Source organism: Acanthopagrus latus, chromosome 1 (genome assembly GCF_904848185.1).
Source record: "Acanthopagrus latus isolate v.2019 chromosome 1, fAcaLat1.1, whole genome shotgun sequence".
NCBI lineage: Eukaryota > Metazoa > Chordata > Actinopteri > Spariformes > Sparidae > Acanthopagrus > Acanthopagrus latus.
In genome coordinates this window covers 18,126,752-18,140,306 of record NC_051039.1, presented here as the reverse complement: position 1 = coordinate 18,140,306, position 13,555 = coordinate 18,126,752, and the positions used below count along the sequence as shown (strand labels likewise).

At 43.6% G+C, this 13,555-nt stretch overlaps 1 protein-coding gene across 5 annotated transcripts in view; it reads left to right on the top strand.

Moving 5' to 3' along the window:
• The window catches only part of sept9b (septin 9b), a 78,400-nt gene that overhangs the window by 45,046 nt on the left and 19,799 nt on the right, over nucleotides 1-13,555 (top strand). The window contains exon 1 of one of the 5 annotated variants that reach the window (XM_037100951.1): nucleotides 3,636-3,783. The exons of the other annotated variants lie outside the window; for them this stretch is intronic. The gene's annotated coding sequence lies outside the window, so the exon portion shown is untranslated. Of the gene's footprint in view, nucleotides 1-3,635; nucleotides 3,784-13,555 lie in introns of those variants that run through there. 5 annotated transcript variants of the gene reach the window in all.

Below are 13,555 nucleotides of genomic sequence, written 5' to 3'. Positions count from 1 at the left end.
TGCTCCGACCACAAAATCAGACCCGTTTACATTCTTTCAGGTCCTCATTAGAATAACAGCAGAGTTTTTATTGTATTAGTACAGCTAAGAGCTGACGAAAAAGCAAACACCATGCCTGAGTTATTGTAACCTTGTGGTAAAATGTCCGGGCTGAGCTCTGTGGAAGAAAACTTTTGGGTCGGGTATTTTTACTGTCAACGTGTGAAGTAGCTGAAGATATACACATGGATTAATCCATCTGTACTGTGAATGCATGCTCGGTGATTTCAGCCTGAGGGGGGGGATGTTGAATCTTGGAGGCCTCTTCGGGGTGTTGAGATGAACCGTCCTCACTCGTCACACACATGCTGTCTCCATTTGCACCACAGGGGAGCAGAGCAACCACAGCAAAATACAACATAACAGGAAGTCTCCGACAGACGCAGCTATCTTCCCAGTAGATATCCACGCCAGGCCAGATGTTCTTCCTCTTTCCTCTTGTCCCCCTTGCTACTTACTCTTCCAACGACCCCCCCGTCCTTCTCCTCCTCCACCTCCACCCCCCCATCCTTCTTCTTCTTCCCTTCCGCCCTTCCTTCGGCTCTCAGGGAGGCTGTGTCACTGATTCACCCGGCCCTGCTGAGTCATGGAGGTGACTCTTTAAATCAGCTCCATGTGTGCTCTGCCCTGATTTTTTTTTTTTTTTGGTGGCCTTTAGCAATCAGCCCTGACCTGTGGGGCCAATCAGAGCTCCCACGGCATGCCAGTCATCACCGCATGTTAGTCTCCGCTTACCTCGCCAGCCCGCGCGATTTGATGCTGCCATATGTTTGTGCTGATGCGGCCAGTGTTTGAAAAGGAAGAACATAATGAAACACAGCTAAGATCCCTTAATTTGAGCTTCTCGGATCAGCAGCGAGCGCATGAGCTCACTGCAAAAAGATCCGACCACACCGACTTTTTGTAATTAAAACATGGAGGGACATCTCACTGATACAGCAGGTTTTTATGGCTGTTTTCTGCTAAACACTAGTGCCTGTCAGGACTCGGTATAATGTTCAGCAGGCACATGTTGTGTGCCCCAATGCCTTGCACAGCAAATCACGGATTCTCATTTAATTTATTTGCCATAATTCTTTTGCTCTAAGCTGATTTTCAGGCTCTCAGGACGACTAATAAAATAACAGTCCTAACATACAACAGGCCTCTCGTTTGATCCCTGGTTCCCACAAGAGGAAATGGCAACTTCAGACACTGGTGGGTCATGGGTAATCGCTGACAACATTGTTTATTGTTTACTGAGTGTTGATATATGGAACATGTTCTCTTTTGCTGAAAAGAGATATACAGCGGGAATCTTTGCCCAAAGGTAGCATAAACATTTGCTTTCTGTCCTGTTTCCACACTGGAACTGACAGATTTAAACTCTTGATCCAAAGATCCTAAAAATAATCTGCTGAAAGTCTGCTGCTAGAATTAATTGAATTTCTTAAGTGAATCTTTATAAATTCAGTGAAAATTGAACCGAACCTGTAAAAAATGTTTGATTGATAAAAACCAAGAGGTTGTGAACGCTTTTTACTGTTCGTACACAGTCCACAGGAGAAGTGATTATAAAACATGTCTCACAGAGCTGGTTATTTTACATGTCAATTGTGTAAAATCAATCTAAATGCAGAAGTTATTCCGTCGCATATTAGACCCATAAGATTTGTAAATGAAGAGCTGATAACAATAATGACTGTGCCAATAGTGTGCAGCACAGATTACCCGATAAACACACAGAAAGATGCATTCATACTTCCGCACAGCCACGGTGAAACCACAGTCAACTGTGAGCTCCAGCTCTGACAGGAAGGAAGCTTTTTCTGCTGAATGTTATGAAAACCTCTCTCAGGCCTTCAGTCTGCATGCTGATGGAAAGAAAAGTTGAGCCCTGTCAACAAGGGAACAGATTAATCAGCCTCTCTTTCCACTCAGTCCGGATCAAATCGCTTTTATAACCAGAATATTTCTTTCATCATAAAGACTATTCTTAGAAAACGTTTTCGCGTGGCGACTCCATGAGTGTTTTGCAATCAGAGTTGGCTGTGATGGAGGTGGATCTCTCTGTTGTGGGTGAGCTGGGAAACAGGAAGCGCACCAGAGCAGGACATAGTTCCAGAGAACATTTGGGTTTTGGAACGGCTCTCATCTGTTTTGCGGCCAATATTAACTGCAGCGCAGCTTGATCCACTCAAGTCACTGGTGCTTGAGCTTATTTCATATTTCTGTGAGTTGAGTGGTGGCAGGTCTTCTGGGCAAAATAACAAAAGAGAAAGCACAATATAGAGCAGAGCATCTAATACTGTCAAGCTACAGTATGTTTGGGTTTTAGTCAGGAACTTCTCTCTCAAAAACATGTAAAACTGCAGCAGCTAAGACCCTTCTATACCCCGTCTTGGAAAAAAAAAAAAAAAAAAAAAAAAGATGGCATATTGCTGCCTCAGTGTGTGATTTTGGATAGCATGCTGCCATTCCACAAATGATAGTGGTAACACAACAGTGTCAGCCAGTGTGACTTAACACATTCGTGTCAGGCAGCACTTTCATAACAGTGGTAACTTGACAATAAAGATCTTTTACCTTCCTTGTTATGGTTGATCCTGTCCTCTGCTCAGAGGATAAGGAGCTACTGTGATTGTCTCCAGAAGTGTAAGGTAGCTGTTCTTTTTATTTGAGCTAGCTGCTAACTCACCTGTCCCATCCTGCTGCCTCGCCAGCTCACTATTATTACTCAGACGCTGATGCGGCTCAGTCGTGAAACAACACTAAGCCCTCATTACACCTTTGTACCTTTTACACAACAGTGTAAGGCGGAATTAAGGCACAATATTCGCGACTTGGACAGGTAGTGTGGAAGAAGCAGTTAATTACCACTGTCATGTTTGTATGTAGCTACAGCTTGGAGACAGTTAGCTTAGTTTAACAAGCAGCTAGCTTAAATCTCTCCAAATATTGAATCCAAACTCATGCTAATCCATCATGTTCAGCTTCATATTCAGCACATAGATAAGAGCGAGGTATCAATCTAACTAACTCTCAGCAAGAGAGCACTTTTTCAAAAACACGTAACTACGACTTTAAATAAGTTTTTTCGTGTGTAAACATAGAAATGTTTTAGTCATAACGAGTCATCCACAGTGTTGTTTTTTCTGTGTGAGTGTGTTTGTTTGAGAGAAAGAAAGAGAGCCCTGGAGGACAGAAAGAGGGAGATGACCAAATGCTTTCAGCAAACACACACACACACACACACACACACACACACGCGCGCGCGCACAATCCAATACCCTCCCAAGTGAAACAAAGCAGTAGGAGGGAGAGAGCAGATGGACACACACAAGGACAGGAAAATAAGAAGGATATTGCCTTTCGTCTTGTGTGAACACATAGGCGCACACACTTTCACCCCCTCACACACACATAAACACACAGACATAATAATGAAAATAAATGTTCCTATAGTTTGCCATAAACTACACACACACACTCCTCCAGTGGGTTTACTTTAATCACACGTGGTTTGAGATAGCCTGCTACATCCACAATGTTCTCCATTGAGTTCCTCTGAATGAGGGGTGTGGCTGCTCCGAATGCCTTCCCAGCCACTTGGGGATGGCGGTCATGTGACAGAGTGGTGGGCGTGGCCTGTAGGAGCAGCAGGAGCAGCAGGAGCAGTGCAGCCTCACCAGCTGGAGCTGTGATTGAGAGAGGAAGAGAGAGTGGGAGAGCAAGAGAGAGGAGAGAAGGAGAGGAAAGGGTTGGGTGAGTTGTTGATTTTCATCTTTGCGCCGTGTGCTTCGCTGTTGTGAGCTGAGAGTGATCTTGTCGAGAGGGGGGAAAAAGGGGGAAAAAAGGGGGCGGAGATGGATTGGTGCTCTCTGAGGCGACTGGTGTCAAAGTTAGTTTGCCAGGTGTTTCGTGTGAGCCGTGTGGAAGATGAAGTTTTGAAGTGGAGAGTGTTTTTTTGGCAGAAGATCTGTGGGAAACCCTTTAATTTAGCGTGCAGGCCTGGTGCTTTCTCATTTCTACTATTTTTTTCTCTCTATGCTTTCCCATTGTTCAGCCATTGGGGAGAGTTTGGGGGGTGAGCGCTACCACTCCCCCCTCACTCCACCTCCTTGCCCCCCGCCCCCCACATTGTGTCCTCAGCTCTGGAGCATGCATGGATAATCAATCTGCAATAATGGGACAGAGAGTTGACCAATCAGGTTGGCCCCTATCACTCTTCTAAAGTCTCCAGGGCTCCCTCCAGTCATGTTTTCTCCTTTAGCCTCAGCTCTCGTCACATCAGACAGAAGAGTTTCCTGCCTGACTTTGATCCAGGGCAGTGGATTAGCCAGGCACTGATGCAGCCAAGCTGTTTTGACGTGATTTAATTTTGACAATCCCCTGTGTCTGCTCTCCAGAGAGTTTGTTGCCAAGTTCAGGAAAAGTTGAAAAGTCGAACAGGCCATGTTTTCAGTTTGAGTTTTCGCTCCTCCACAGGGAATTAGAAGGGCTCCTCTCCTCAGCTGCTTCTGGTGGGAAGAAAATCAGGTTGTGTTTAGTCACTTAGTCATAATTTTGTGCCCTGGAGGCCAGCAAAACTTTTGAAATATCGCCTCTCTTCCATGTTTTTAGTGCATCACATGGTGTACTCTTACCCCGGTGGCTGAATAGTTGCTTTGTTGGATGCTGAACCCTGAGATCCCAGTCAAGTCTTCAGTAAAGGAACATGGAAAAAAAAAAAAGAACACAGATGGATCTTTCTGCTCCATTTGCAGTGTAGTCATGTGGAGGTATTATCAGAGATGTCACTGATATCCTTTCTTTTCACTTACCAGCCACACGTATCCACACATTTGACCTTGCACAGTGAGACTACTGCATGGATAAAATGCACTTGGCTGCTTCCCTCAGAATCGCTGCCACAGCGTCACAACACAAACAAAGCCTTATTGAATTAAGAAATTAATTTGGATTTATTTTCCCACAGTAGTCAGCCTGCAGTGTCAGTGTGCTGGAGTTTAGCAAATTCCTACTGCCGGTTCATATCTGATTTACATAAAGCATTATTACAGTATGCTTCACACTAAGGCGCCAGTTAAATCCACTCAGCCATTGTTTGCTTGTTGCTAATTACATTAGCTTGCTGATAATAAGTAATACAATCAACCACAGATAAACACTTCATTAAGATTGTTTAGCACCAGCGGCATAAAATGAATTCACACGGAGGGATTTTGTTTCGCTGTGACTGAATCCCTGATATGCAGGGCTGTTTATGTCTTTTTGGGGGCCCTATGCAAGATGCTCCTGTTTTGTCAAACTGTGATGGATAGATGCCTAACCTTCTCAGGTGATCCACAAAGATACATCAGTCTATTACACTTTAAGAGGAAAACAGGCTAGAGGTGTGAAAACCTCTCTCAAATAAAAATCAAACATCTTAAGTTGACCCACGTTGAACTGATAATACAAGGTAAATGATGGGGGTCCTCTGTAGGTCAATAAATGAAACCGATGCAGTGCTTCTCAAAAACGTTTATTTTAAATTTTAAAAAGAAGGTTCTTAAACATTAAACAGCAGCCGTGCTAGTGATCGGAAGGTTGCTGGTTTGAATCCCGGCTCCCCTGGGGCAGAGCTGAGCTGCATGTCGAAGTATCCTTGAGCAAGATAGTGAACCAAAATTGCTCCTGATGTGCAGTTGTGTGGCAGCCTGTGCCATCAGTAAGGGCCCTGCACTGAGCTGGCGACTTGTTCAGGGTGTACCCTGCCTTTCCCCACAGAGATAGCTGGGACTGGCTCCAGTAACCCCCGTGACCTCTTGAAAAGGGGTATAAAGCGGTGACATCCCTGCAGCGGAAGATAATGAGATGAGATGAGAGGTGCAAAAGTTTCAAGCCCGATTCTTCAAAGGCACAGAATTGACCAAAAACGTTCTTTTCAGTAAAATCAGTGTACACAAACAATGTTTTCAATGCTCGTGTTCATGTGTAGACACCCTGGTGATACTACGAGCAAAGTTTCATGTTGTGTTGCTAGCGTAAAAGTGCCTGTAGCACTCCCATTGAAAATGAGTTTGACCCGAAAACGAAAATATGGTAAATCTTAAAAGTGGCTCTTTCGTCGTAATTATGCTTTGACGCGTAGGTTTGACTCATATACATTCACAAAATAAGCCTAGGTTGCATTTTGGCGAACGTTTCACTTTAAAGAGACAGGAGCTAAAGTAAAGGGTTTCAGACAGAGGGGGAACACAGAGCTGCTGCACTGGAAAGAATGAGAAAACGAATGTGTTTTTAGGCACTTACACATCTAAACCTATTCAAGTGGAAATCTGAAGTAAAATTTTGAACCACAAAATAAGCATATGCCTCCTTTTGAAAAGCAGAACCAGGTACTTGATGTTGGGACTGAATCAGTAAAACAAATAGACATAAAGTGCTGAACTAGCAGGTTCCTTTCAGAAAGTGAATTAACCTCTTGTTCCCATCACATTGGCCTCCTGAGTGCACTTTTGGCCCTTGTTTTTGACCGAAGAATTCACCCTGAAGGCAGCCAAGAAGAGAGGCGTGTACATGTTTTACAGTAAACAACCAGACTGTTTGTCTGAAAATATTCTTTCCCACATTACGGTACAGTATGTCTGTCTTCCAGCTAATTGTCTCCATGTGTGCTTAATCTCATAAGATCTCCTTGTCTTGTTCAATCAGCAAGTGAAGAATGATACAATATAGCGAGATTTAGTTTCCTTCATCAGCATGCTGAAGTAAAAAAAAAAAAAAAGACTTGTAGTCTTTATACCATGATAGTCGGTCAAAGGGAAACAAACACGTCTTGCACTGTGTCACTCTCAGGGTAGGAGGATGTTTTCTGTTCTACATGTATGCCACAGCGGAGAGGAAGTTAGAGATGCCATATCCTGTTAAAGGAGACAGCTTGTGGGTCTGCCAGCAGCGGAGGGGTGGTGGCCTGTGTATTCTACCTAGTAGCATTTGGGGTCATCTATCACAGTGGGGTTTTTTTTTTTTTTTGTTCTGGGAGGAGAATCTGGTTTGTACAAAGGCCACAGGGTTATGTTGAGGATGTCCTATGCTGTACAGCTTTAAAGCCACTTGTGATTTGTGGTATTTGGCTATGAAAATGAAATTCTCTTTACTTGCATTGCGGACTAAATTATTCAAATACTTTTAAAAAATAAGTTTAGAAACATAGGGATCTCCCACTTTCTTATGTCTGTAGATTTTATTGGTTCCACACACGTGGTTGTAAAGCAGAGGTACAGACAATATTTACATGCAACATAAAAAAAACAATTATTCCGCTTAAAGGCATTTACACTAGAGGGACAAACCTGTTTTGAAAGCGTAATGAGTAGAAAGTACAGATGCGTTAAAATATAGGTGGCACAAGTCAGTAAGTACTCAAGCAAAGTACAGATACCTGAAGAAAAACTCCACTTAGGTACAGTAACGCAGTATTTGTTCTTTATTGCTTCCCAATTGTGTTGGGAAGCAAAACACTGAACTGATGAAGAGACCTGATCAGAGGTTTGTTTTCTGGACAACTTACTCCCACTCATTAACCGCTACGTACGATCCAGTGCTGAAATATCCCAATCAGTCAGCTCCTTCCACCGCTTCATACTTGGTGGCTGTGATTTACGGCAGCATGCTGTTTGTCCTTTAACCCTGTACCAGTTCCCCTGCAGCAGCTGTGGATCTCTCTGCGGCTGGACCCTCCATCCGTGTTTCTCAGAAATGTTTGGGTTGTGGTCAGTTCAGCCTACACTTTACTGAGAGCTGCCCAGAACAGCAGTTCTCTTACAGTTGTACTCGGCACCACAATGACCGCCCTGCTGTGTTGGGCTTTGCTTTCTCATTTTCTCAGTCTCTGCTTACGGCTATCGATCCAAACCACGCTTACTCATGTTGTGTTTTGTTTTAGCCCGTCACTGTTATTGTAGCGTTTATCTTGCGTCTCATCTGTCCCTGGTCGTGCCCTTTACCTTGATGACCCTCCATCCACAGCTCTTTCTCTCACTCTCTCAATCTTTTCAAGGTGTTTTAGGACAGGTCATTATCTGGCCTAGCAGAAGTTCCCGTGTGGAGAGCTGTATTTCAACACCAGGCAACACCATCTGCTTAGCTCCCTGTAAGGCCAGGGGTCACGTTCTCAGTGGGCCGACACAAGTGACAGGGCGGAAAGATGAAGTGATTCAATAGCATTCTTCAGACTTTTTCTGAAGTGCCGACGTGTGTTTGTGCCACAGCCATCAGCGACCTCACTGAACATCAAGACAGTCCGGGAGTTTTAGGTGGAGGAGCTCGTCAGGATTTTTAATGGTCTGGTGTCAAAATGCGGATGAGGGATTGAGTGAGAGAGACATCTTCTTGGATGTAGATGACAGCCCTGTGGGAGCACCTTCCAGCCTCCCAGCTCCCTTCTGTTGACCTCACTGCCTACTGTAAACACACTACCATGTTATCTGCCTCAAACGCAACGCAGCTTGTGTGAGCTGACCAATCAGAGCAGACTGGGTATTTGGGCGTTGAAGTAAGAGAGCTGCACCACTGGACAGAATGGAAAAAAAACAATATGTTGTTTTTTGAGCATTAAAGCATGTAAACCTACTCTGGTAGTGACCCAAAATAAAATCATGAACCTGATAATGAGCATCACATGTTCCCCTTTAAGACAGCGGCCTGTGCTCCTTTAAAACAAACAGGCATACTTGACATTGAAGCGACCACACCAGGAAAAAACTCACAAATGCTTTCTGTGACATTTAAGAAATACTTCAGCGTATATTTAAATAAAATATTCCAGAGTTGTGGTTTCCCCAGTATCAGACCATGAACACTATAAGCACATGTGGGAAAAGGTTGTTCAAGGGAAAATGACATTTTTAGCGAGTACAGTGAACAGTGACTCATAGCACTGCCAGAACAAAGTAGCGAATCCTTCTGGTTGGTTAAAAACTTGGGGATGCTATTCCTGTGTTTGGCGTATGCTGTCATTATTTGGCTGTACTCGCTGGCATGAATACTTTCATACTTCTTTCGCCAGCGCACCTGTGATTTGGACACAGATGATTCAAAGTCTTGTCTGTCCCTGAAGGCATACCAGGTCTCTTCCTACTGTAGCTGAAAAATGTTGGTAATTAGTGTCCAACTCCATATGGCACACCAGTGCAGCGGGATCGCCTCCAAGTCATTTCATATGACACGTCTGTTACATTACATTTCCCTTCTCTGTCCACAAGTTTATGTTCAGTATTGGGGCTTTTTTGCAAATGTCGCTCTGGTCTGTAATCCAGATGTTGGATAATAGAAAAAATAACATCCTATCAAATGACTCACTCAAATGAAAGAGGAGTTTATTTACCAGCCAGCTTTTTGAGGCTGGCATCTTATTTTTAAAGCTGCACTTTGGAAAGATTGGACACCATTCATGCCAACTGTTGCTGCCGTTAGCTCAGTTAGCTGTGCCGTTAGCTCAGTTAGCTGTGCAGCTAGCGGTTTGGACTTTGGCTCAGGAGCTTTGGACTGGCATGGGCCGGGGCTAGTTGGTTAGCATGCTAACTTCTGTACATCAACACTGCTTTTTATTAAAACCCTTGTGATTCTTTCATATTGCCCCTTTTAAAAAATGTACATTACAAGTTTTATACCTTCCAAGCTTTAGTGTCTGCAGCATACAGTGGGTCACACCTACACTGACATGCATTGTGGTTTTAAGCCATCTACAGCATACACTCTGCTCTGCAGATAACAGATTGTATCACAGTCGGGGGTAAGCCACCATAGTCTCACACTGTGCACCACTTAGGGTATTAGTGCCATTACTCATTATCAGGCAAATAAGCAATTAGAAAAACACCGGCAATGGTTGTGATGTGTTTAAGTTGAAATTGACTGGTGACATGATGATGTGCTTTTGACCCAAGATGACACAGTAAACTTCTCATCTGAGACTCTCATTCTTTACCCGACTGTACTCATAAAACTACCCCATAAAATCTATAGATGATATTAAACTGTGCATATGTTAATCCTGTATTCATGTGAAATGCTTCCGACCAGTCAGTCAACTCTCGTGCTGCCTGCTGCTTTCTGGACCCTCCATCCATCTCATCCAGACGGCAGCGGGCGTAAAACTTAATGGTCCCTTCCTCTTTAGGGGGAGCCATCGAAGGGCCAGTGGAAATGTCATCTCCGGTCTAACAAAAAAAAAAAAAAAAAAAAAAAGACAGAGAGGAAAAATAGACACATGTAACGGAGAAACACACACAGAGACACAGTCAGGAAAGGGATGTGTGCAACTGAATTGCATCGGAGCTGAGATTCAAGGGTTTCACCTCATGGGAACCATGTTTTTACAAAAATAAATAACAGTGCCTTCAAGTAGAAGACAGTGTTTAAGAGCTATCGTACCAGCGCGTGAGTAGAAGAACAGACATGGTACCTTCTTTTCCCAGAGCACAAACCCCTGAGGAGGGACTGAACAGCTTTGGAACATGTGTTTAGACAGACTGGAGGCGGGGGGGAAAAAAAACAAGCACTGTGCTCACCTACAAGGATCACTACAAAAAAAGGCCTTATTAATGTGAAAAATGAATATATACAAAGTACTTTATGTGTGCTGTTCAAAGTAATAATCAAGATTTGACAGTCAATCGTCCTGATCGTTGGTACAGACCCACTTTGTGATTAAGGCTTGGACATAATGTGAACTTCATGAAGTTGCACAATAGTTAATTACAGTTAGGGTCAACTGTATCCTGCAAGAGGGCAGCAGCAGTTTGCAGACAATGGGACCGGCATGCACAGTAAAACTGTGAGAGAAAACTTGTGAGATTAACTGTTTGAATCCAGAACTGAAAAGAAATTACGGTCAACTATAAAGTCCTCCCGCATGGATCAGTTCCTCGTGTAGAGCACCAGTCATCAACCGCACCATTTAAACAGTTTGGCTCATCTGCACTGATTGCATGGTTTGCAGGCCATGAATCATTTTATGGATTTCCATTAGTCTCTGTTTCCTTGTCTCCTTCACGTCCTGCTTTCTTTCCCCTTCTGCGAGGTATTTTGCATACTGTCACGTCAGGGCTGGAGTTAAACAATAACACACAAAACCCACCTCATATAATTTAAAGCAGGGTGTTTCTGGATCGAAGGACGCTGAGTTTCTTCGTTTTTTTTGGGAGGCTTCTTGCAAGACAATGAAGGCTTTGTTTCTGGCACATTCAAGTTTCACTCGGTGAATATTAAATCTCGGGTTGGATGTGATGTGCCTGATGGGATTTTAATGAGGGGCTTGAGAGGGGAGTGTTGAGTTATGTGTGAGTCTAGAGTGGGAAGGGGATCCTCTGTTACAGCAAAATAGAAACATGTATCTGATGGAGGGCGATCGCTTTGTGTTAGTTTTCCAGGAGGGTTAGGTTACAGGTCGGGCTTAGGAAAGGAACAAAGTGGGTTTGATGCTTCAGGATAGTGGTTATCTATATCCGTCAGCTAAATGTTTACATGTAAGGTAGTTTTTTGAAATATTATCGTGATGTATTGCTTTCCCGTGAAGGTTGAGGTCAGACAAGAAGGCTGCCTGTGTTTTCTGGTCTCCACTGAGCTATGCTGGCATTCAGGACTAACAAAAATAAATTCTGCTGTACTTTGCTGTAATGTTTTCCAAGAAAACCGTTGAAAACTCTCTTACTTCAAGACTGTGCCATTTATCACTTTTGGCCTGTCTAAACAACGTAAAAGCTTACCCACACACAATAATGGCACCAAAACACAGTAATGGTGTGTTTTAGCAAACTATTAAGTGGTGCTTTACAATGCGTCGATGAATAATTGCCCCAGGGAAACTAAAATAAGGAATGAGGAATTATCATTTGCTCGAGGAGGGCTGCAGGGATTAAAGCAACATTATGTAGAAATTGGCTTTCGTGTGCCAGGTCTGTAACAGTTTGTCAGACAAATGGGTGCAAACTATAAACACAACTCATTATGTCATAAAGATGTTATGTGTCAAAAACTGGTGTGTTGAAGCAAACATGTATGTGACGCTGTGATCCTGCCCTCTCACTGAAGGTACACAGTGCAGAAACAGGTGATAGCAGAGACAGAGACACCATTCGCCCTATTACAAGACACTGTACCACCAACATGAGCTGATATGCAAATGAAATAAGTACCTAATGTTGCTTTAAAGCACTTCCATAAAGTTGGAGGCCTTGCGAGAGACAGAACTGAAATAGTGGCAAAAAATGTATCGACAGAGGCCAGGAGACATCTTGACTTGCAGTCACAGAACAGTGGATCCTACAATTCCCACAATGCAGCTTGAAATGTTTAAGAAGTTGAGATCACCCTGTTGATGTCAGGATAAATTCCTCAGTTCTGGCAAAGATCCCTTCAGAGCCATAGAAGACACCATACAACTAGCGGTAGTTGGAGTACCCTTCTGGCCACAAACCGTTCTAGTGCGGATGTAAATACTGTGGTTTTGTCTGCTGTGAGGCCCTCAGTGACAAACAGGAAATCAAACCAACAGCATTATGCAGATGAAACACATGATAGAAACTCCTTTTTTGGGGGTAACACTAGTGAAATACAGGACCTTTTCACAGAGACAGCACAAATGTTCTTAAGCCACAGCAGGCCATGTGCAAACAGCAGCTGAAGTGGGAGGATACATATGTAAATGCCAACGAGGAATCTTAAAATTCAACCATAAGTGCCCTTATTTGAAGATAAATGACCAGGGTCATCTCTTTGATGCGATCTATCCAGTCATGCAAAGCAAAAGCCTGAGCTCATCTCCACTCATTGAACAAAGCTCTCAGATCAGCTAATCCTAAAGTGCTGCTTTTGCACGCCATGAGGCAAAGGAAGAAATCCTCAGTCTAATGTATTTATTGGAAGCGCTCGTCGCACGTTACATCTGTTTGCACTTTAATAAAGCTGTTATCACTTGGAGACTTTGTGTCGATGAAGCCAGATTAGAGCAGGCCAAATATTTTAATTTGTTTTCTCACTGAGGGGTCAGTTTAGGATCACTAATGCACCTGCTTGGTCTAATTCCCATATTTTTTTTCATCTGAATGAACTGTGCACCCCGCTGCCTTGCTGTGGCTTTTTTTGGCTTCGGTTAAGCAAAACATGGCTCTTCCAAGAAATGTTATCCCAGCGTATCTGATACATTGTTCTATTTCGATGCATCTGCTGGGTCTGTCTCGTTAGAGATTCAACGGCTGAGGCCACTGAGTCGAGTCTGAGTCATACTCTGCGTCTCTGCTCATTTGGAGCAAAGTTACTCATCGAGAAGAGGTTATGAATACTTTCTTTGTAGGGGATCGGACGCAGCGCTGACTCATGAAGGGACACAGTTGTGGATGCAAGGGGAAGCGCTGTCACTCCATCGCATAAAGTATAATTTTAAATGGAAGTGAAGGGCATTTGCCGATGGCCAGCTCATCCTCAGGCCCGAGAATGAAAGTGGTATCATTAGGAAGCCACACTGATGACGCTGAAAACACACAGAGAA